Genomic DNA, 21,342 nt, shown 5'->3' with positions numbered 1-21,342 from the left:
ATCTTCTCAAGGGCAATTAGGGATGGGCAATAAATGCTGGCCTTGCCAGCGACGCCCACATCCCATTAGCAAATTAAAAAAATAAAGCACACATTTAATATCCAGCAATTCATCTGCTGGACATAACCAAAATAAATAAATAGCGAGGACAATGTTCATGCCAAGTTCCTTGTAACCAGTAAGTCCTTGCAGCAAAAACATCCTGTCCATCACTACATTCCCACATCTGAAGAAGAGACCACGAGAGCTATCTCCCATCCTCAGCATACAGAGTGAGTTGTGCACCATTTTCTGCTCCATAAACATTGACCAGTTGGTCCTAGTTTAATTTTAATTATGCCAGTAAGTATTTACTGTCTAATCCATCGTGGTTAAAACTGAGTTCTTCTTTGAGATTAATTTTTTTTCATTCGGTACAAAACTATGACAGGAACAGGATCAAGTTGCTCAAAAGATTAAATCCCTTCATGTCAGGTCCCTTCTTTGGCCAAAATAAGGCTGGTCTCAGCAGAGCTGAACCGATGTCTTTAACAAGACCTTTTCAATATTATGTGCTATAGAATGATCTATCACAATATGATAACATGTCATGACGCCAACTACTTTTGCTATTTAAATGGTAAAATACATATAATCTATTTGTAATAGTTTGCAGAAACCAGAATAATTTCTAATCCAATAATTTCATATCATCCCTTTACACACTTTGATGACATCACAGTAAATCATTCCATGTTATCAGTAAGGGGGGTGATTTTTTCAATGGGGATGCATTGAAGGCAGGACTGCTGCTTGTCGGGTTTCAGTCCCGCCTCCATCAACTTGTGGCCAACTCACGCTATTTTCCCTTGATTGACCTAGCAGGCCAATTAAGGGGAAGCCGGTTCCAGAGAATGTCAGCGTATTTTTCAAAATTCTTGACAGATGAATTGTCATCGTTTGACAGCTCTGTGAAGCTGTCAAACACTGACATTCTCTGTAGTTTGATGAGTTCTTGTATTCAAGACTCATCAAACCTCTTTTGTTAGCAGAAATTAGATGGTTGTTACATCCGAGAATACAGCAGCCATCTGTCATCTCTGTCAGTGAGGTGCGAGAGTCTCCGGTTCCCCAATTGTTGAAGCCTGCAGGAAGAAACAAAGGTAAGTAAACATTTTCTATCACTTTCCACTCACCTCACATACTCACCTCTCCACACTTGCATCCATCACTTACCTCCACAGCGCACTTTTGCACCCCTCCGACTCCCTCCGACCCACTGCTCGCCTCGGTGACCCTGGCGGAGTTTCCCGGCGTCGGGAAGCCCGCGCCTCTGGTGGAAGAATGGGGATAATCCTCTTACCTGCCTGATAACTACCTGTTAACGGGCAGTTAAGTGGCTGTAATTCCCTTCCCACCTCCAGGAGACAAAACCCAGCACGGGTTGGCTACCCGCCTCCTGGGAAGATGGCACGGAGGCGGGTTGGGGGCGGGTTGGGCACCCGCCCCCAGATTCTGCCATTTCCCCGGCAGTACCGCCTCCAAACCTGCCTCCCAGGGCTGGCAAAATCCAGCCCCAAGTCTCATCTCCATGTTGCTTCGGAAATGATAATATGATAGGCTCTTCTTTGAATTTGGTTTATTTGTCACATTGATTAAATTGTAGTACAATCACAGTTTAGTCTTGGAACCAAAATGATCTCAAATTTGAGTTAATTTGACACCTGGCTGCATTTTGCTGAAGGAGGTACAAAGTGCTACCAACCTCTGGTACAAACACGGCAACACACTTGAAACAAACATGGGCAGCATTACTTTCAGGCCTCAATGAAAATGGTAACGGAATCGATGAGTGACAGAATGGAACCATGAAGCACTGCTGACCCACACTGTAAAGCTAGATCTTTCAGTATAATATTAGGTGTCGCCGCATGTCAGTAGAATAAGAAGTGCAACCCATTTCTACTGGTGCTGAAGTAATCTAACTCTACACTTCCAGGAATACAAGGTGCGACATGCAGTTTCAGAGATGTTGTTGGTGATGATTTATCTCCCTTGGGGGGTTTGACAGTATGACTTATATTTTGTAAACACTTAATAGATGTTCACGTTACTTAAAGGGATAGTGTGTCATCAGCGTAAAAAGTCCTGCAAGACACTTTGCTTTGTTTTGAAAATGACAATATGTAGTTATTTATGTTTTTTCCTCCAATTTAAATATATCATGTATCTATTGTTAAGAACATTATGTCGATCAGGTGGCGTTATAGGGGTAATTTTACGAGGCTCCTTTGCCAGCACACTAGCAGTGAACCGGGATTAGAGAATGGGGGTTACAGTGATTTATTCTATCTCCATCCTTCACTTCCCTGTAGGAAGGTTTAGTGCTAGCAGTGGAACCTCATGAAATTATCCCTTATATGTCACTCCTCTTTCTACTGAAGTTTTAAAACGTACATCAGACAATGGCCCAAAATTGCGGTCAGCAGCGAAGCAAAGGAGCTCGTCTCAAAGAAAGCTCGCCACAGAGATCTTGCGATCTTGCGATCTCTGTGGCGAGAAGTTTGCCTTTCTCGACATGTAATTGATTGCAGCGCTCTGTAATGGGGACTCCCAGCGAAGAGCTGCAGTGACTTCAGCAAGCTGTCTAAGCAGCCAAGCACATTGCAGAATTCTCACAGACAGCAAACCAAGAAATGAAAAGCAGCTTTTATCTGGACTTTTAAAAAATATTACCGAGAGCAAAATAAAGATTGAGACTTTCACGTGGAGATAAGGTAGAAGCTGAAATATCATGAACAAACTTTAAAAAAACATTTTTAAGTTTAAAAAAAATTATAATTTTTATCATAATGGAGAAATTTGACACTCCACAAATACAAAAATTAGTTTTTCAGGGCCAGAATGATTGTTTAGCAGTCAATACACTGTAAAACTCCCAGTTACACCTATTCTAACAAGGCTTACCTTTTAATGGGGTATTTAACAGCAAAATTAGCGCAGAAAAGCCCAAGAGGGTGATTTTATACATGGGGACGTGATGGAGGCAGGACTGCTGCTCGTCAGGTTTTAGTCCCACCTCCATCGATGTCTGGCCAACCCACGGTATTTTCCCTTGATTGACTTTGTTAAGCCCGCACAGCGGGCTTAGCAGGCCAATTAAGGGAAAGCCGGTTACTGGTGACGTCAGCGAGTGACGTTTCATCTGTCAAGATTTTTTGACAGATGAATTGTCATCGTTTGACAGCTCTATGAAGCTGTCAAACACTGACAATTATTATGTCCGTGTATAATTGAGACACGGACTGCAGGAGTTGATTATAACAAGTCTTTACTGAATGGAGACAACCTGGAAACTGAAACTACAAAAGCCTGCTAGGGCCTTTTATACAGGGGTGGTCACTGCCGGTACTGCAGTCTGAGACCAGTTATTCCCTTAAAGGTACATACACAACAATTCCTCCCCTTTTAGATAAACAGTACATAACATTCATTTAACAACTAAATAATAACTAATTACAATTACAATTACGGTTGCTAGATACATTGGTTGAAGTTAAGCAATTATAAGTTCAGTCTTTGAGGAGGCTTCCTGATTCTGTCTGGATAACGCCTCTTTGGGATATCAGGTTCTTCTGGCAAGGTTGAGTCGGGATCAATGTCTTGTTTGGTTCGTCTGCTTCCAATATCACCAATTCTGCGGTAGATGCAATTGGTACTTCGGTTTCATCGCCAAGTGTATCAGATCGTGGTGTGGAGTTGACGTTTTCCAGTGACTCTGGAATCTGGTCAGCGTGGCGTCTTACACTGCTCTCTCCAACGTCCACGGTATACATTAGAGATCCTTGCCGTGTACAGATCGTTCCTGGCTGCCATTTCACTGTGCGGTAGTCCCGGGCCAAAACTGGTTGACCTATCTTAAAACTCCTGGTCGGCCTTTCATTCATATTCTGAAACTGCCTGTTCTCCACATCTCTTCTGACATTTGGCTTAACCAAATCCAAGCGGCATCATAGTCTTCGATTGAATAACATCATGGCTGGAGTTTGGTTGGTAACCGCATGTGTCGCATTCCGGTAGGCAAACAAGAAGTTATCCACCTTGTGTTGTAGGGGTATATCTTCATTACACATTGCCTTGATAGCCTTCTTGAATGTTTGAACAAACCTCTCGGCCAATCCATTAGTGGCTGGATGATATGGGGCGGATGTGTAATGCTTAACACCATTGTTCTTTAAGAACCTCCGGAACTCTTCAGACACAAACTGTGGTCCATTGTCAGAGCAAATCTGTTCAGGCAGCCCATTCCTGGCGAATATGGTTTGTAAGACTGTGATAGTTTTTTCTGTGGTGGTTGAGGACATTTTTATTACCTCTGGCCACTTTGAATGTGCATCCACTGCAATTAAAAACATCGAGTCCATAAAGGGACCAGCAAAATCAATGTGCACCCTTTGCCATGGAGATGAGGGCCACTCCCATGGATGTAGAGGGGCTTGTGGTGGGGCGTTTTGGACCTTCTGGCATCCTGTACAGCTCTTGGTCATCTCTTCGATTTCTCTATCGATTCCCGGCCACCACACAAACGCTCTGGCTAAGTTCTTCATTTTTACCCCTCCCAGATGACCCTCATGAAGCTCATTGAGCACTCCTTCAATTTGGGTGGAATTACTACTCTGGATCCACACATCAAGGTTCCTCTGCACACTGACAGCTGTTCTCTTCTCAGCGAGAATGCTGGCAGCAGTGGTTCGCCATGTGCTGGCCATCCCTTCACCGTTAAATCATAGACCCAGGAGAGTGTCGGGTCATTTTGTGTTTCCTTTTCTATGTTTGCATTCGTCACAGGGAGACATTCGACTATAGTCGAGTGGAATAACTCCACTGGATCCACTGCCAGTTCTTCTTCCACCGTCGGCAACGGTAGGCGCGACAATCCATCAGCATTCCCATGCTGTTTAGTTCCTTTGTACTCGATGTCATATTGGTGTGCCCCTAGGAAAAGGGACCACCTCTGTAGCCGTTGTGCCGTCATTATCGGTACGCCCTTCTGAGGGTTGAAAATGGAGACGAGAGGTTGATGATCAGTTAGTAGAGTAAATTTCTGACCGTGCAGGTAGTGATCGAACTTCTTCACCCCCCACACCAGGCTGAGGGCCTCTCTGTCAATCTGGGCATAGTTACGCTCGGCTGAAGTTAACGAGCGTGACGCAAAAGCTATCGGCCTCTCTGAACCATCAAGGAATTTATGTGACAGTACCGCCCCAATGCCATAGGGAGACGCATCACACGCCTGTCTTATCGATAGTGATGGGTTGTAGTGAGCCAATACTTCTCTTGAAGTGATTAAGTCCTTACTCTTCTGAAAGGCCCGCTTACATTCATCGCTCCATTTCCATGCTACTCCCGTTCGTAGTAGGGCGTTCAGTGGATGCAGAATTGTGGACAAATTCGTCAAAAACTTATGGTAATAATTCACCAATCCGAGGAATGACCTCAGTTGCGACACATTTTCAGGCGCTGGAGCCTTAACTACCGCTTCAATTTTGTCAGGGGACTTATGCAACCCCTCTTCATCAATCACGTGGCCACAATACGATATCTGTTTCTTAAAAAACTCGCACTTGGGGCGATTGGCTCGTAGCCCATGTTCACGTAGTCTAGTGAGCACCTGCTCTAGGTTGGCAAGGTGTTCACTGTCATCTTCACCTGTCACTAGGATGTTGTCCAAGTAACACTGAGTCCCCGGAATCCCTTGCAGGACTTGTTCCATCGCTCTTTGCCATATCGCCGGAGCTGATGCTACTCTGAATACCAGTCGATTATACTGGTAAAGACCTTTGTGAGTGTTTATCGTGAGATACTTCCTAGAGGATTCTTCAACCTCCATCTGCAAATATGCTTGTGCTAGGTCAATTTTTGTAAAACGCTTCCCTTCAGATAGTGAGGCGAAGATATCTTCTATCTTTGGAAGAGGATATTGTACTGTGTGAAGGACTGGGTTCACCGTCACCTTGAAGTCCCCACAGATGCGAACCTTCCTTGGCTCCTCAGACTTATTGTTTAACGTTTTCTTCATGACAGGAACGATGGGTGTCGCCCACTCGCTCCAGTCTACCTTAGATAACACGCCTGCATTCTCCAGATTCTCCAACTCTGCCTCGACGGCTGGGCGAATTGCATATGGTACCGGTCTTGCTTTGAAAAACTTGGGAATTGCATTCTCCTCTATTTTGATCGAGGCGGTTACGCCTTTAAGAGTGCCCAGTTCTTGTTGAAATACCTCTTTGGCGTCAGCTAAGATTGTTGACAATCGTCCAGGAGTGACGTCGTCATCCTTTTTACCAGCCACCGTCAGTGCCTGAATGGAGTGCCAGTCTAAACTTATCTTTCTGATCCATTCACATCCCAATAACGGTGGTCCACCATCTTGCAGAATGTAGAGATACAATTTCCGTATTTTCTTGCCGTTGTATTCGACAGGCACCCTTATTTTTCCTCTGGGGTATACTTTTTGCCCCGTATACATCCTCAAGACAATGGATGTCTCTCTCAAGGGTATGTGTGAGAATAGCCGCTTGTAGTCTCGTCGATTCATGACGGTTAGAGCTGATCCTGTATCCAATTCCATTTTGACTTGGGACCCTGCTATCGTGAGGGTGACCCAAATGGTTCGGTGATCCTCTTTTGCGATTACGTTGTGAAGTTTGAGACAGCTTAGTCTCTTGTTCCCGGATTCGCTATCGCTCATCTGGTCTTCGGAACTACTGTCCGTCATCTTTTGTACTTTCCTGTACGGTTCCTTAGTAGCCTTTTTGTTGTCATTGGTCTTCTTCCCAGACCTGCAAACTCGTGCAATGTGTCCCATCTTTCCGCATTGCCTGCATATTTTGTCCTTGGACCAGCAGTCCTTCTGGTCATGGTTTGTTCTGCCGCAGCGATAACATTTTGCAAATCCCCGTGTCATTTCGTGGGTGCCGTATTCCTGTGGTTTTTGTTGTATTTCCGCAGCTCCCCTTGCTGCTGCTTCATACGATACTGCCACGCTGAAAGCCTTATCTAGCGTCAGCTCTTTCTCTGAGAGTAACCTCTTCTGGGTTCCTTCACTCAGGAGTCCACAGACAAATTTGTCCCGTAAGGTATCTGCCAGTCCTGCTCCGAACTGGCAGTGCTTTGATAGCTTGCGTAGTTCCGTAAGGTAATCAGCATTGCTCTCATTTTTATGCTGATTTCTCCTGTGGAATTTAAATCTTTCTGCTATCAGCAGCGGTGTAGGATTTAGGTGTTCCTGTAGGATAGCAACAATTTCGTTAAAACTCTTCGCCTTCGGTTTGGCTGGAGTAATCAGGTCACGCAATAGGCCGTATGTCCTTGCGCCCATTAAATTTAGCAATACCGATGTCTTTTTCTCATCGGCTATTTCGTTTGCCTCGCAATATACCTCGACTCTTTCCACATACGTGGTCGAGTCTTCTATTGCATTATCGAAGGCAGTGATATCGCCAGTCTTTGGCATCTTGAAAATCTAAGATGGCGCCTCCCGCGCTTTGCCTTCGTTCCAGATGGATCAAAATGGCGCCTCCCGCGCTTTTCCTTCTTCCCCGCCGAGTTAAGATGGCGCCTCCCGCGCTTTACCGCCGCTGCCGCTGCTGCCAACGCTGTTGCTGGCGATTATATTTATTTTACTATCCTGTAATGGCGACGCCCTATGGTCTTCGCGCCTCCCCGATCGCTGCTGCCAACGCCGCTCTCCGCGGTATTTTTATTTTTCTATCGCGCTTCAATATTTGCTCCGTTAATTGAAGAACCGTTCCCGTCGTGGAGCGGACCCTCTGGGACACTTCCCTCCCTCTTCTTAGGTCCGAACGCTGCCCGGATTCGAAGCACCGGCCGCGCCCTGTGTGCTCCACCCTCTCTCTCTCTCTTTGCTTCCCGACTCGCTGCCCGGCCCCGTTGCAGAGCCACCCGATCGAGCTCTAGCCCGCCGCAGCCCAGGAAGGATCAGTGCACTACCTGCCACCAGCCCGATTAGCTGGGAAACCACAGACTGGAGAACCAAGCCTGGCTCTCGACAGTCTCTCCTGCACTTTTCAATTCGATGATTTGGAGGGCGGTTGCCCATGGTCGACGCCCGTTCCTCGAGTTTCTTTGGGGTTTTTTTTCTTGCTTCTGGCTTCGACCTTCAATAACGTCGTCTGAGGTGCTGCCGAGTTGCAGGTAAGTTAGTTTCTTACTCGTCGCCAGTATTATGTCCGTGTATAATTGAGACACGGACTGCAGGAGTTGATTATAACAAGTCTTTACTGAATGGAGACAACCTGGAAACTGAAACTACCGAAGCCTGCTAGGGCCTTTTATACAGGGGTGGTCACTGCTGGTACTGCAGTTTGAGACCAGTTATTCCCTTAACGGTACATACACAACAACAATCTGTCTTCTTAGCTGAGTCTTTGCTCAAGACTGAATTAGAAAGCCTTCCTGAGCACAAAGCAGAAGGCTGCTGTATTTAAGAATGCAGCGGCCATTCTGCTTTCTCTGCCGTGGAGATGAGGCAGCTCCGCAGCCTAAAGGGATGAAGCCTGGAGGAAGAAGCAAAGGTAAGTATTCTTATTAAAACACTCTACACTCACCTCAAACACTTACCTCTCCACACTCGCATTCACCTGCACAGCTCACTTTTCGGCCCCTCCGACCCCCGCAGACCCACGGCTCGTCTCGCTGACCCTGGCGAGGTTCGGAGCCATCGGGAAGCCCACACTTTAGGTGGCAAAATAGGGATTAGCCAAAACACTGCCTGTTAACTACCTGTTAACAGGCAGTTAATTGGCACTAATCCCCTTCCTGCCTCGAGGAGACGGGACCCGACACAGATCACCTGTCTCTGCCATTTTCCTGGCAGTCCTGCCTCCATACCCGCCTCCCCAGGGCTGGCAAAATCGCCTCCAAAGTTTTCATCAGTTTCATTTATTTCACTGATTACTGGCTATGCGAGGGGGCGGGGGCGCAGCGCAGGTCTACAGCGCAGCTAGTGTCAGAGCAGTGAATGACTGACCGCAACTTCAGGATTTCCACGCTTAGATGTGCATGTGCTAAATCCTGAAGTTGCAGTCAGTTTCAGAGGGGTAATGATGACGAACACTGACAGTTCGCTGTCATTACCCACCGCAAAATTCGGGCCAATGACTTATCAGTCAGATATTCTAGTACTCTCACTTTTTTGTTTAAAAAATAACTTTTGGAAAAGGTTTGTCCTGAGGCAGGTAGGTTGTCTGCTGCAGGGTAAACTGTTCTGTAGTACCATAATAGCTTATGATATACGAGTCATGTATGAGATGAGGTGATCTAATCAAGGTATTTTAAATGATTAAAGGATTTGATAGGGTAGATACAGAGAAACTGTTTCCTCTGGTGGGTCCAGAACAAGAGGGAATAGACTTAAAAGTATAGCTAGGCCATTTAGAAGTGAAATCATGAAGCACTTCTTCACAATAAAGGGTAGTGGAAATCTGGAACTCACTCCCCAAAAAGCTGTGGATGCTGGGTCAAAATTATTAGGACTGAGATCAATAGATTTCTGTTAGAGACAGGTATTAAGTGTTATTGAACAAAGGTGGGCAAATGGAGTTGAGGTAAAGATCAACCATGGTCAAATTGAATGGCAGAACAGGCTTGAAGGGTTGAATGGCCTATGCCTGTTCCTAAGATTTACCCCTTCAGATGTGCCTCATAAGGTAACTCATTAGATGGTGATCAGCAATGAACGATCTCATTTACCGTTCACCCTGCTTCAGGCTACCAAATGTCATTCTGAGAATCATTTCACAGTTTATCCCAATTGTTCCCACAATGTGAGCAGGTCAAACTACAATATTTAGTCTCAATTGGTTAACCCTTCAACTTACATAAGTCCCAGGTCAACTCTGAATGGGAAATCCATGGAGATAAGAAGGTTAGTTAAACTTGAAATCAATTAGAAAAACTATAAAATAAAAGTTCAAATAGAGCATTTCGATAATAATGTATACTTAATGTTAAATTAATGCAGATAAAAACAAGGATTAAAGAGAGTTGGGGAAAGATAAGGCAGGCAGGTAACGCTAATTTTAAAGGATATATCTTAGTAACATTGATATTATAAGAAATAACAACAGAAAATGCTGGGAAAACTCAGCAGGCCAGGCAACATCCGTGGAGAGAAAATAGAGTCAACATTTCGGGTCAAACCCTTTGTCAAGACTGAAGGTCAGGCTGGGAGAGAACAAAAGAGAAGTGAAGAGACATTAAGAGGTATTCAAAACGAGACGAGATGGTGATAGGACGAGTGGAGACAAAAGACGGCTCTAGATTAGGTGTGAAATGCGCTGGCAGAATGGGAGACAGCTGCCATGTGGGAGAGAAAAAAAGGGGTGGGGGGGTGGGGAAAGGGCCAAAACAAAGGTGTGGATAAAAAATAAGTAAAAATGTAATAGGGGCCGAGGTTATGATCTGAAATTGTTGAACTCGATATTGAGTCCGGAAGGCTGTAAAGTGCCTAATCGGAAGATGATGTACTGTTCCTTGAGCTTACGCTGAGCTTCCGTGGAACAATGCAAGAGCCCGAGTACAGTGAGGTCTGAGTGGGAATAGGGCGGTGAATTAAAAAGACAGGCGACCGGAAGCTCGGGGTCATCCTTACGGACTGAACGGAGGTGTTCCGCAAAGCGGTCACCCAATCTGCGTTTGGTCTCCCCAATTATTATAACAAAGCTACTCCTTACTACCATTATTACTGTAATAGTATGGGGTTATTCAGCATTTCAGTGAAGGAGGAGAAATCTTAAAAAAAAACTAAATGGCTGGCTCAAGAAACACAGAATTCCCTGAAGCTGCAGGCAGTCTAGGGGTTAAGTATGACAACTGGTGACGTGCAAGATCAGGTGGCTTAACTTCGCAAGTACTTCCAAACTAAATAAAGAAAAATTATAGGGCCTCAGTATAGCTTCAATTGTCCCTTTTGTAATTCTCAGCTGGTGACCATTTCACAGCTCACTGAGAGCAAACTTAAGCACACAGAGGACACACATCAATGAGTGCTGGTTGCTAAACTCTATCCCACTGAGAACTGTCAAGCCTTCTGATTCATGACGCACCACATGCACGGGTGATGCACGAGGTCCATGTTAAATTATCGCTTTGTGTAGCAATCTCTTGCTCATTTATATAAGTTGGGCTTATTTGACACACACACACATTTCTATTAAATAGCTGTTTTGTCGACTTTAATAGATGCTTAAACTTCAAAGCTTACTTAAAACAGCAATGTTCCAACAATGTTTTTTTGAGTTTGAACAATTTGTCTGGCAATGCCTTTTCCTCTTTCAATTTTTGTATCAAAGCCAAACAAAGCTTCAAGCAGGTGGGTTGTATCTCATTAGCCTCAAGCTGTAGCTCGTCCGGGGGGCATGCATGATATAAGTTAATAACATGTTGCACAAAGCACTTGTAACACACTGCAATGTTACAATGCCCAGCAGTTACTTTTTTGGCTACAGGCAATGTTACGCCACAGGTCTCTGCCACCAAATACATCACCCCATTCTGCTGATTAATATATTTATTCTATCAACATGCCCAGATTATGAAGACCGATTTTGTGGAATATAGGACCGTATTTTGCGACCCCTACGGGTCGTAGGGGCCGCGCAAGTTCCGGGTTTAGGCATGTGAAGCGCATGCGCTAAAACCCGGAACTTGAGCTCTGCAGCGATTCAAGAAGGCGGTTCACCACCACCTTCTCAAGGGCAATTAGGGATGGGCAATAAATGCTGGCCTTGCCAGCGACGCCCAGTTCCCATGAACGAATTTAAAAAAAAGATCATCCGCATCCCCGGGAAAAGGGCCTCCGCGGGTGGAGAGTTGCGCTATTTGCCCAACTTCCGCCCGATGAATGCCTGGTGAAATTCTTACATCTGGTAAAAGTAGGCGTACGGCCTGCTTTTACCAGCAGAAGAGTTTAAAAAAAAAGAAAATAAAATGTTATCACTCATTTATACATTGAAAACACTGTCCAATAAGATAAATTTATTTTTAGCCCTGTTAAACATATTTTGAAAAAATTCAAAAAATTAAATTTTTGTTTAAAATATTTAATTAAATGGCATTTTAATTAATTTTAAATACGTAATTTTAAAAAGAAATTCATATGTTTGTGTATTTTTTAAGTGATCCCCATTCATACTTATGGAGATTCTGTACGTACAGAACTCCCATAAGTATGAATGAGGATTCCCTTCTTTTATTGGTTGGTCCAGTCCATGTGATCCCAGGGGCGCTTGTGAACCGCATGCACCCCCGGGATACACGGGGCCTCTGCCCGCGCAGACCCGAAAAGGCCCAGGAGCGCAAGTCTCCGTACCTCCCGGACCACCAGGTAAATTCGTAGATTTTTTACAGGTCGGAGGCATCCGCCCACATGAAGTCTCCGACCGCAAATTTTGGGCCATTATCCTTCGCTCTGCCAGAACAAAATTATGTTTAGGCAGATTAAAAGGCCATTAGTCAGACGAAGATTCACCAGACTGATACCTGGGATGGCAGGAATGACGTATGAGGAGAGATTGGGTTGATTGGGCTTATATTCGCTAGAGTTTAGAAGAATGAGAGGGGATCTCATTGAAACTTATAAAATTCTAACAGGACTAGACAGACTAGATGCAGGAAGGATGTTCCCGATGGCAGGGGAGTCCAGAACCAGGGGTCACAGTCTAAGGATAAGGGTTAAGATTTTTAGGACTGAGATGAGGAGGAATTTCTTCACCCAGAGAGTGGTGAACCTGTGGAATTCTCTACCACAGAAGGCAGTTGAGGCCAACTTATTAAATATATTCAAGAAGGAGTTAGATATATTTCTTAAGGCTAAAGGGATCAAGGGATATGGGGAGAAAGCAGGGACAGGATACTGAATTTGGATGATCAGACATGATCTCATTAAATGGCGGAACAGGCTCGAGGGGCCGAATGGCCTACTCCTGCTCCTATCTTCTATGTTTCTATGTTTCCATTAGTCCCAATTATCCTGTCAAAATACCACAGGCTCCTATTTAGTGTTACTCACTAAGCTTTTCTCAAGGTTTACCATCCTAACCAATGGCTAATTCAAGGATCACTCGCAATCTTCAAAAGCGATTGTCAAGATTTGGATCTTAAATCTTTCTGCTGGCGCCAAAGAGTGAGTTGATCTCTTCAATATTTCAAGCTGTAAATATTTGAACACATTTATTACAATTTCTCTGTAAATAATAAGCACAGGAAATGTTCTAGCTGTGTTTAGGATGTTGCTGCACATATCATCCTCCCGCTCCCACCTAACCTATTTTTGATTACAGTTGTCCCATAACGGGCATTTTCTGAGTGTTCTTTTCCTTGTGCCTCCCAATACCCTTAGTTACTCAACATTTTGCAATATCCTTCATATAGCCAACTAGCTGGAGTGCCTGGCGGTGCCGAGGCTTTTTCGAGTGCATGTTGTTATTGGAAGAGAGAGAACGACTGGGGGGGAAGAGAGAGAGCGACTGGGGGGGGAAGAGAGCGACTGGGGGGGAAGAGAGCGACTGGGGGGGAAGAGAGAGAGCGACTGGGGGGGGAAGAGAGAGAGCGACTGGGGGGAATGGGAGAGAGCGACTGGGGGGAAAGGGAGAGAGCGACTGGGGGGAAAGGGAGAGAGCGACTGGGGGGGGAAGAGAGAGAGCGACTGGGGGGGAAGAGAGAGCGCGACTGGGGGGGAAGAGAGAGAGCGACTGGGGGGGGAAGAGAGAGAGCGACTGGGGGGGAAGAGAGAGAGCGACTGGGGGGGAAGAGAGAGAGCGACTGGGGGGGAAGAGAGAGAGCGACTGGGGGGGAAGAGAGAGAGCGACTGGGGGGGAAGAGAGAGAGCGACTGGGGGGGAAGAGAGAGAGCGACTGGGGGGGAAGAGAGAGAGCGACTGGGGGGGAAGAGAGAGAGCGACTGGGGGGGAAGAGAGAGAGCGACTGGGGGGGAAGAGAGAGAGCGACTGGGGGGGAAGAGAGAGAGCGACTGGGGGGGAAGAGAGAGAGCGACTGGGGGGGAAGAGAGAGAGCGACTGGGGGGGAAGAGAGAGAGCGACTGGGGGGGAAGAGAGAGAGCGACTGGGGGGGAAGAGAGAGAGCGACTGGGGGGGAAGAGAGAGAGCGACTGGGGGGGAAGAGAGAGAGCGACTGGGGGGGAAGAGAGAGAGCGACTGGGGGGGAAGAGAGAGAGCGACGGGGGGGAAGAGAGCGAGCGACTGGGAGGGAAGAGAGCGAGCGACTGGGGGGGAAGAGAGCGAGCGACTGGGGGGGAAGAGAGCGAGCGACTGGGGGGGAAGAGAGCGAGCGACTGGGGGGGAAGAGAGCGAGCGACTGGGGGGGAAGAGAGCGAGCGACTGGGGGGGAAGAGAGCGAGCGACTGGGGGGGAAGAGAGCGAGCGACTGGGGGGGAAGAGAGCGAGCGACTGGGGGGGAAGAGAGCGAGCGACTGGGGGGGGAAGAGAGCGAGCGACTGGGGGGGAAGAGAGCGAGCGACTGGGGGGGAAGAGAGCGAGCGACTGGGGGGAAGAGAGCGAGCGACTGGGGGGAAGAGAGCGAGCGACTGGGGGGGAAGAGAGCGAGCGACTGGGGGGGAAGAGAGCGAGCGACTGGGGGGGAAGAGAGCGAGCGACTGGGGGGGAAGAGAGCGAGCGACTGGGGGGGAAGAGAGCGAGCGACTGGGGGGAAGAGAGCGAGCGACTGGGGGGAAGAGAGCGAGCGACTGGGGGGGAAGAGAGCGAGCGACTGGGGGGGAAGAGAGCGAGCGACTGGGGGGGAAGAGAGCGAGCGACTGGGGGGGAAGAGAGCGAGCGACTGGGGGGGAAGAGAGCGAGCGACTGGGGGGGAAGAGAGCGAGCGACTGGGGGGGAAGAGAGCGAGCGACTGGGGGGGAAGAGAGCGAGCGACTGGGGGGGAAGAGAGCGAGCGACTGGGGGGGAAGAGAGCGAGCGACTGGGGGGGAAGAGAGCGAGCGACTGGGGGGGGAAGAGAGCGAGCGACTGGGGGGGAAGAGAGCGAGCGACTGGGGGGGAAGAGAGCGAGCGACATGGGGGGAAGAGAGCGAGCGACTGGGGGGGAAGAGAGCGAGCGACTGGGGGGGAAGAGAGCGAGCGACTGGGGGGGAAGAGAGCGAGCGACTGGGGGGGAAGAGAGCGAGCGACTGGGGGGGAAGAGAGCGAGCGACTGGGGGGGAAGAGAGCGAGCGACTGGGGGGGAAGAGAGCGAGCGACTGGGGGGGAAGAGAGCGAGCGACTGGGGGGGAAGAGAGCGAGCGACTGGGGGGGAAGAGAGCGAGCGACTGGGGGGGAAGAGAGCGAGCGACTGGGGGGGAAGAGAGCGAGCGACTGGGGGGGAAGAGAGCGAGCGACTGGGGGGGAAGAGAGCGAGCGACTGGGGGGGAAGAGAGCGAGCGACTGGGGGGGAAGAGAGCGAGCGACTGGGGGGGAAGAGAGCGAGCGACTGGGGGGGAAGAGAGCGAGCGACTGGGGGGGAAGAGAGCGAGCGACTGGGGGGGAAGAGAGCGAGCGACTGGGGGGGAAGAGAGCGAGCGACTGGGGGGGAAGAGAGCGAGCGACTGGGGGGGAAGAGAGCGAGCGACTGGGGGGGAAGAGAGCGAGCGACTGGGGGGGAAGAGAGCGAGCGACTGGGGGGGAAGAGAGCGAGCGACTGGGGGGGAAGAGAGCGAGCGACTGGGGGGGAAGAGAGCGAGCGACTGGGGGGGAAGAGAGCGAGCGACTGGGGGGGAAGAGAGCGAGCGACTGGGGGGGAAGAGAGCGAGCGACTGGGGGGGAAGAGAGCGAGCGACTGGGGGGGAAGAGAGCGAGCGACTGGGGGGGAAGAGAGCGAGCGACTGGGGGGGAAGAGAGCGAGCGACTGGGGGGGAAGAGAGCGAGCGACTGGGGGGGAAGAGAGCGAGCGACTGGGGGGGAAGAGAGCGAGCGACTGGGGGGGAAGAGAGCGAGCGACTGGGGGGGAAGAGAGCGAGCGACTGGGGGGGAAGAGAGCGAGCGACTGGGGGGGTAAGAGAGAGAGCGACTGGGGGGTAAGAGAGAGAGCGACTGGGGGGTAAGAGAGAGAGCGACTGGGGGGTAAGAGAGAGAGCGACTGGGGGGTAAGAGAGAGAGCGACTGGGGGGTAAGAGAGAGAGCGACTGGGGGGGAAGAGAGAGAGCGACTGGGGGGGAAGAGAGAGAGCGACTGGGGGGGAAGAGAGAGAGCGACTGGGGGGGAAGAGAGAGAGCGACTGGGGGGGGAAGAGAGAGAGCGACTGGGGGGGGAAGAGAGAGAGCGACTGGGGGGGAAGAGAGAGAGCGACTGGGGGGGAAGAGAGAGAGCGACTGGGGGGGAAGAGAGAGAGCGACTGGGGGGGAAGAGAGAGAGCGACTGGGGGGGAAGAGAGAGAGCGACTGGGGGGGAAGAGAGAGAGCGACTGGGGGGGAAGAGAGAGAGCGACTGGGGGGGAAGAGAGAGAGCGACTGGGGGGGAAGAGAGAGAGCGACTGGGGGGGAAGAGAGAGAGCGACTGGGGGGGAAGAGAGAGAGCGACTGGGGGGGAAGAGAGAGAGCGACTGGGGGGGAAGAGAGAGAGCGACTGGGGGGGAAGAGAGAGAGCGACTGGGGGGGAAGAGAGAGAGCGACTGGGGGGGAAGAGAGAGAGCGACTGGGGGGGAAGAGAGAGAGCGACTGGGGGGGAAGAGAGAGAGCGACTGGGGGGGAAGAGAGAGAGCGACTGGGGGGGAAGAGAGAGAGCGACTGGGGGGGAAGAGAGAGAGCGACTGGGGGGGGAAGAGAGAGAGCGACGGGGGGGAAGAGAGAGCGACTGGGGGGGGGAAAGAGAGAGCGACTGGGGGGGAAGAGAGAGAGCGACTGGGGGGGAAGAGAGAGAGCGACTGGGGGGGAAGAGAGAGAGCGACTGGGGGGGAAGAGAGAGAGCGACTGGGGGGGAAGAGAGAGAGCGACTGGGGGGGAAGAGAGAGAGCGACTGGGGGGGAAGAGAGAGAGCGACTGGGGGGGAAGAGAGAGAGCGACTGGGGGGGAAGAGAGAGGGCGACTGGGGGGGGAAGAGAGGGCGACTGGGGGGGGAAGAGAGGGCGACTGGGGGGGGAAGAGAGGGCGACTGGGGGGGGAAGAGAGAGAGCGACTGGGGGGGAAGAGAGAGAGCGACTGGGGGGGAAGAGAGAGAGCGACTCGGGGGGAAGAGAGAGAGCGACTGTGGGGGATGAGAGAGCGCGACTGGGGGGGAAGCGAGAGAGCGACTGGGGGGGAAGCGAGAGAGCGACTGGGGGGGAAGAGAGAGAGCGACTGTGGGGGATGAGAGAGCGCGACTGGGGGGGAAGCGAGAGAGCGCGACTGGGGGGGAAGCGAGAGAGCGACTGGGGGGGAAGCGAGAGAGCGACTGGGGGGGAAGCGAGAGAGCGACTGGGGGGGAAGCGAGAGAGCGACTGGGGGGGAAGCGAGAGAGCGACTGGGGGGGGAAGAGAGAGAGCGACGGGGGGGAAGAGAGAGAGCGACTGGGGGGGGAAGAGAGAGAGCGTCTGGGGGGGCAGAGAGAGAGCGACTGGGGGGGAAGAGAGAGAGCGACTCGGGGGGAAGAGAGAGAGCGACTGGGGAGGAAGAGAGAGAGCGACTGGGGGGGAAGAGAGAGAGCGACTGGGGGGGAAGAGAGAGAGCGACGGGGGGGGAAGAGAGAGAGCGACGGGGGGGGGAAGAGAGGGCGACTGGGGGGGAAGAGAGAGAGCGACTGGGGGGGGAAGAGAGAGAGCGACTGGGGGGGAAGAGAGAGAGCGACTGGGGGGGAAGAGAGAGAGCGACTGGGGGGGAAGAGAGAGAGCGACTGGGGGGGAAGAGAGAGAGCGACTGGGGGGGAAGAGAGAGAGCGACTGGGGGGGAAGAGAGAGAGCGACTGGGGGGGAAGAGAGAGAGCGACTGGGGGGGAAGAGAGAGAGCGACTGGGGGGGAAGAGAGAGAGCGACTGGGGGGGAAGAGAGAGAGCGACTGGGGGGGAAGAGAGAGAGCGACTGGGGGGGAAGAGAGAGAGCGACTGGGGGGGAAGAGAGTGAGCGACGGGGGCGAAGAGTGAGAGCGACTGGGGGGGAAGAGAGAGAGCGACTGGGGGGAAGAGAGAGAGCGACTGGGGGGGAAGAGAGCGAGCGACTGGGGGGGAAGAGAGCGAGCGACTGGGGGGGAAAGAGAGAGAGCGACTGGGGGGGAAAGAGAGAGAGCGACTGGGGGGGGAAGAGAGAGAGCGACTGGGGGGGAAAGAGAGAGAGCGACTGGGGGGGGAAGAGAGAGCGCGACTGGGGGGGAAGAGAGCGAGCGACTGGGGGGAAGAGAGCGAGCGACTGGGGGGGAAGAGAGCGAGCGACTGGGGGGGAAGAGAGCGAGCGACTGGGGGGGAAGAGAGCGAGCGACTGGGGGGGAAGAGAGAGAGCGACTGGGGGGGAAGAGAGAGAGCGACTGGCGGGGAAGAGAGAGAGCGACTGGGGGGGAAGAGAGAGAGCGACTGGGGGGGAAGATAGAGAGCGACTGGGGGGGAAGAGAGAGAGCGACTGGGGGGGAAGAGAGAGAGCGACTGGGGGGGAAGAGAGAGAGCGACTGGGGGGAAGAGAGAGAGCGACTGGGGGGAAGAGAGAGAGCGACTGGGGGGGAAGAGAGAGAGCGACTGGGGGGGAAGAGAGAGAGCGACTGGGGGGGAAGAGAGAGAGCGACTGGGGGGGAAGAGAGAGAGCGACGGGGGGGAAGAGAGAGCGACTGGGGGGGGGAAAGAGAGAACGACTGGGGGGGAAGAGAGAGAGCGACTGGGGGGGAAGAGAGAGAGCGACTGGGGGGAAGAGAGAGAGCGACTGGGGGGGAAGAGAGAGAGCGACTGGGGGGGAAGAGAGAGAGCGACTGGGGGGGAAGAGAGAGAGCGACTGGGGGGGAAGAGAGAGAGCGACTGGGGGGGAAGAGAGAGAGCGACTGGGGGGGAAGAGAGAGAGCGACTGGGGGGGAAGAGAGAGAGCGACTGGGGGGGAAGAGAGAGAGCGACTGGGGGGGAAGAGAGAGAGCGACTGGGGGGGAAGAGAGAGAGCGACTGGGGGGGAAGAGAGAGAGCGACTGGGGGGGAAGAGAGAGAGCGACTGGGGGGGAAGAGAGAGAGCGACTGGGGGGGAAGAGAGAGAGCGACTGGGGGGGAAGAGAGAGAGCGACTGGGGGGGAAGAGAGAGAGCGACTGGGGGGGAAGAGAGAGAGCGACTGGGGGGGAAGAGAGAGAGCGACTGGGGGGGAAGAGAGAGAGCGACTGGGGGGGAAGAGAGAGAGCGACTGGGGGGGGAAGAGAGAGAGCGACTGGGGGGGAAGAGAGAGAGCGACTGGGGGGGAAGAGAGAGAGCGACTGGGGGGGAAGAGAGAGAGCGACTGGGGGGGAAGAGAGAGAGCGACTGGGGGGGAAGAGAGAGAGCGACTGGGGGGGAAGAGAGAGAGCGACTGGGGGGGAAGAGAGAGAGCGACTGGGGGGGAAGAGAGAGAGCGACTGGGGGGGAAGAGAGAGAGCGACTGGGGGGGAAGAGAGAGAGCGACTGGGGGGGAAGAGAGAGAGCGACTGGGGGGGAAGAGAGAGAGCGACTGGGGGGGAAGAGAGAGAGCGACTGGGGGGGAAGAGAGAGAGCGACTGGGGGGGAAGAGAGAGAGCGACTGGGGGGGAAGAGAGAGAGCGACTGGGGGGGAAGAGAGAGAGCGACTGGGGGGGAAGAGAGAGAGCGACTGGGGGGAAGAGAGAGAGCGACTGGGGGGGAAGAGAGAGAGCGACTGGGGGGGAAGAGAGAGAGCGACTGGGGGGGAAGAGAGAGAGCGACTGGGGGGGAAGAGAGAGAGCGACTGGGGGGGAAGAGAGAGAGCGACTGGGGGGGAAGAGAGAGAGCGACTGGGGGGGAAGAGAGAGAGCGACTGGGGGGGAAGAGAGAGAGCGACTGGGGGGGAAGAGAGAGAGCGACTGGGGGGGAAGAGAGAGAGCGACTGGGGGGGAAGAGAGAGAGCGACTGGGGGGGAAGAGAGAGAGCGACTGGGAGGGAAGAGAGAGAGCGACTGCGGGGGAAGAGAGAGAGCGACTGGGGGGGAAGAGAGAGAGCGACTGTGGGGGATGAGAGAGAGCGACTGGGGGGGAAGCGAGAGAGCGACTGGGGGGGAAGCGAGAGAGCGACTGGGGGGGAAGCGAGAGAGCGACTGGGGGGGAAGAGAGCGACAGGGGGGAAGAGAGAGAGCGACTGGGGGGGAAGAGAGAGAGCGTCTGGGGGGGGAAGAGAGCGAGAGCGACGGGGGGGCAGAGAGAGAGCGACTGGGGGGGAAGAGAGAGAGCGACTCGGGGGGAAGAGAGAGAGCGACTGGGGAGGAAGAGAGAGAGCGACTGGGGGGGAAGAGAGAGAGCGACTGGGGGGGAAGAGAGAGAGCGACTGGGGGGGAAGAGAGAGAGCGACTGGGGGGGAAGAGAGGGCGACTGGGGGGGGAAGAGAGAGAGCGACTGGGGGGGAAGAGAGAGAGCGACTGGGGGGGAAGAGAGGGCGACTGGGGGAAGAGAGTGAGCGACGGGGGGGAAGAGTGAGAGCGACTGGGGGGAAGAGAGAGAGCGACTGGGGGGGAAGAGAGAGAGCGACTGGGGGGGAAGAGAGAGAGCGACTGGGGGGGAAGAGAGAGAGCGACTGGGGGGGAAGAGAGAGAGCGACTGGGGGGAAGAGAGAGAGCGACTGGGGGGAAGAGAGTGAGCGACGGGGGGGAAGAGTGAGAGCGACTGGGGGGAAGAGAGAGAGCGACTGGGGGGGAAGAGAGAGAGCGACTGGGGGGGAAGAGAGAGAGCGACTGGGGGGAAGAGAGAGAGCGACTGGGGGGAAGAGAGAGAGCGACTGGGGGGGAAGAGAGAGAGCGACGGGGGGGAAGAGAGAGAGCGACTGGGGGGGAAGAGAGAGTTTGTCTGTGGGGGGGGAAGAGAGAGAGCGACTGGGGGGGAAGAGAGCGAGCGACTGGGGGGGAAGAGAGCGAGCGACTGGGGGGGAAGAGAGCGAGCGACTGGGGGGGAAGAGAGCGAGCGACTGGGGGGGAAGAGAGCGAGCGACTGGGGGGGAAGAGAGCGAGCGACTGGGGGGGAAGAGAGAGAGCGACTGGGGGGAAGAGAGAGAGCGACTGGGGGGGAAGAGAGAGAGCGACTGGGGGGGAAGAGAGAGAGCGACTGGGGGGGAAGAGAGAGAGCGACTGGAGGGGGAAGAGAGAGAGCGACTGGGGGGGGAAGAGAGAGAGCGACTGGGGGGGAGAGAGAGAGCGACTGGGGGGGGAAGA

General features: G+C 52.7%; 1 protein-coding gene across 3 annotated transcripts in view; it reads right to left on the bottom strand.

Moving 5' to 3' along the window:
• The window catches only part of cbarpb (CACN subunit beta associated regulatory protein b), a 263,276-nt gene that overhangs the window by 114,834 nt on the left and 127,100 nt on the right, over positions 1-21,342 (bottom strand). The gene's annotated exons all lie outside the window — the stretch shown is intronic.

The sequence above is a fragment of the Somniosus microcephalus genome, chromosome 13 (assembly GCF_052327205.1).
Source record: "Somniosus microcephalus isolate GS21.2 chromosome 13, FLI_Smic_1.0, whole genome shotgun sequence".
Taxonomy (NCBI): domain Eukaryota; kingdom Metazoa; phylum Chordata; class Chondrichthyes; order Squaliformes; family Somniosidae; genus Somniosus; species Somniosus microcephalus.
This window is presented reverse-complemented; position numbering and strand designations above follow the sequence as displayed.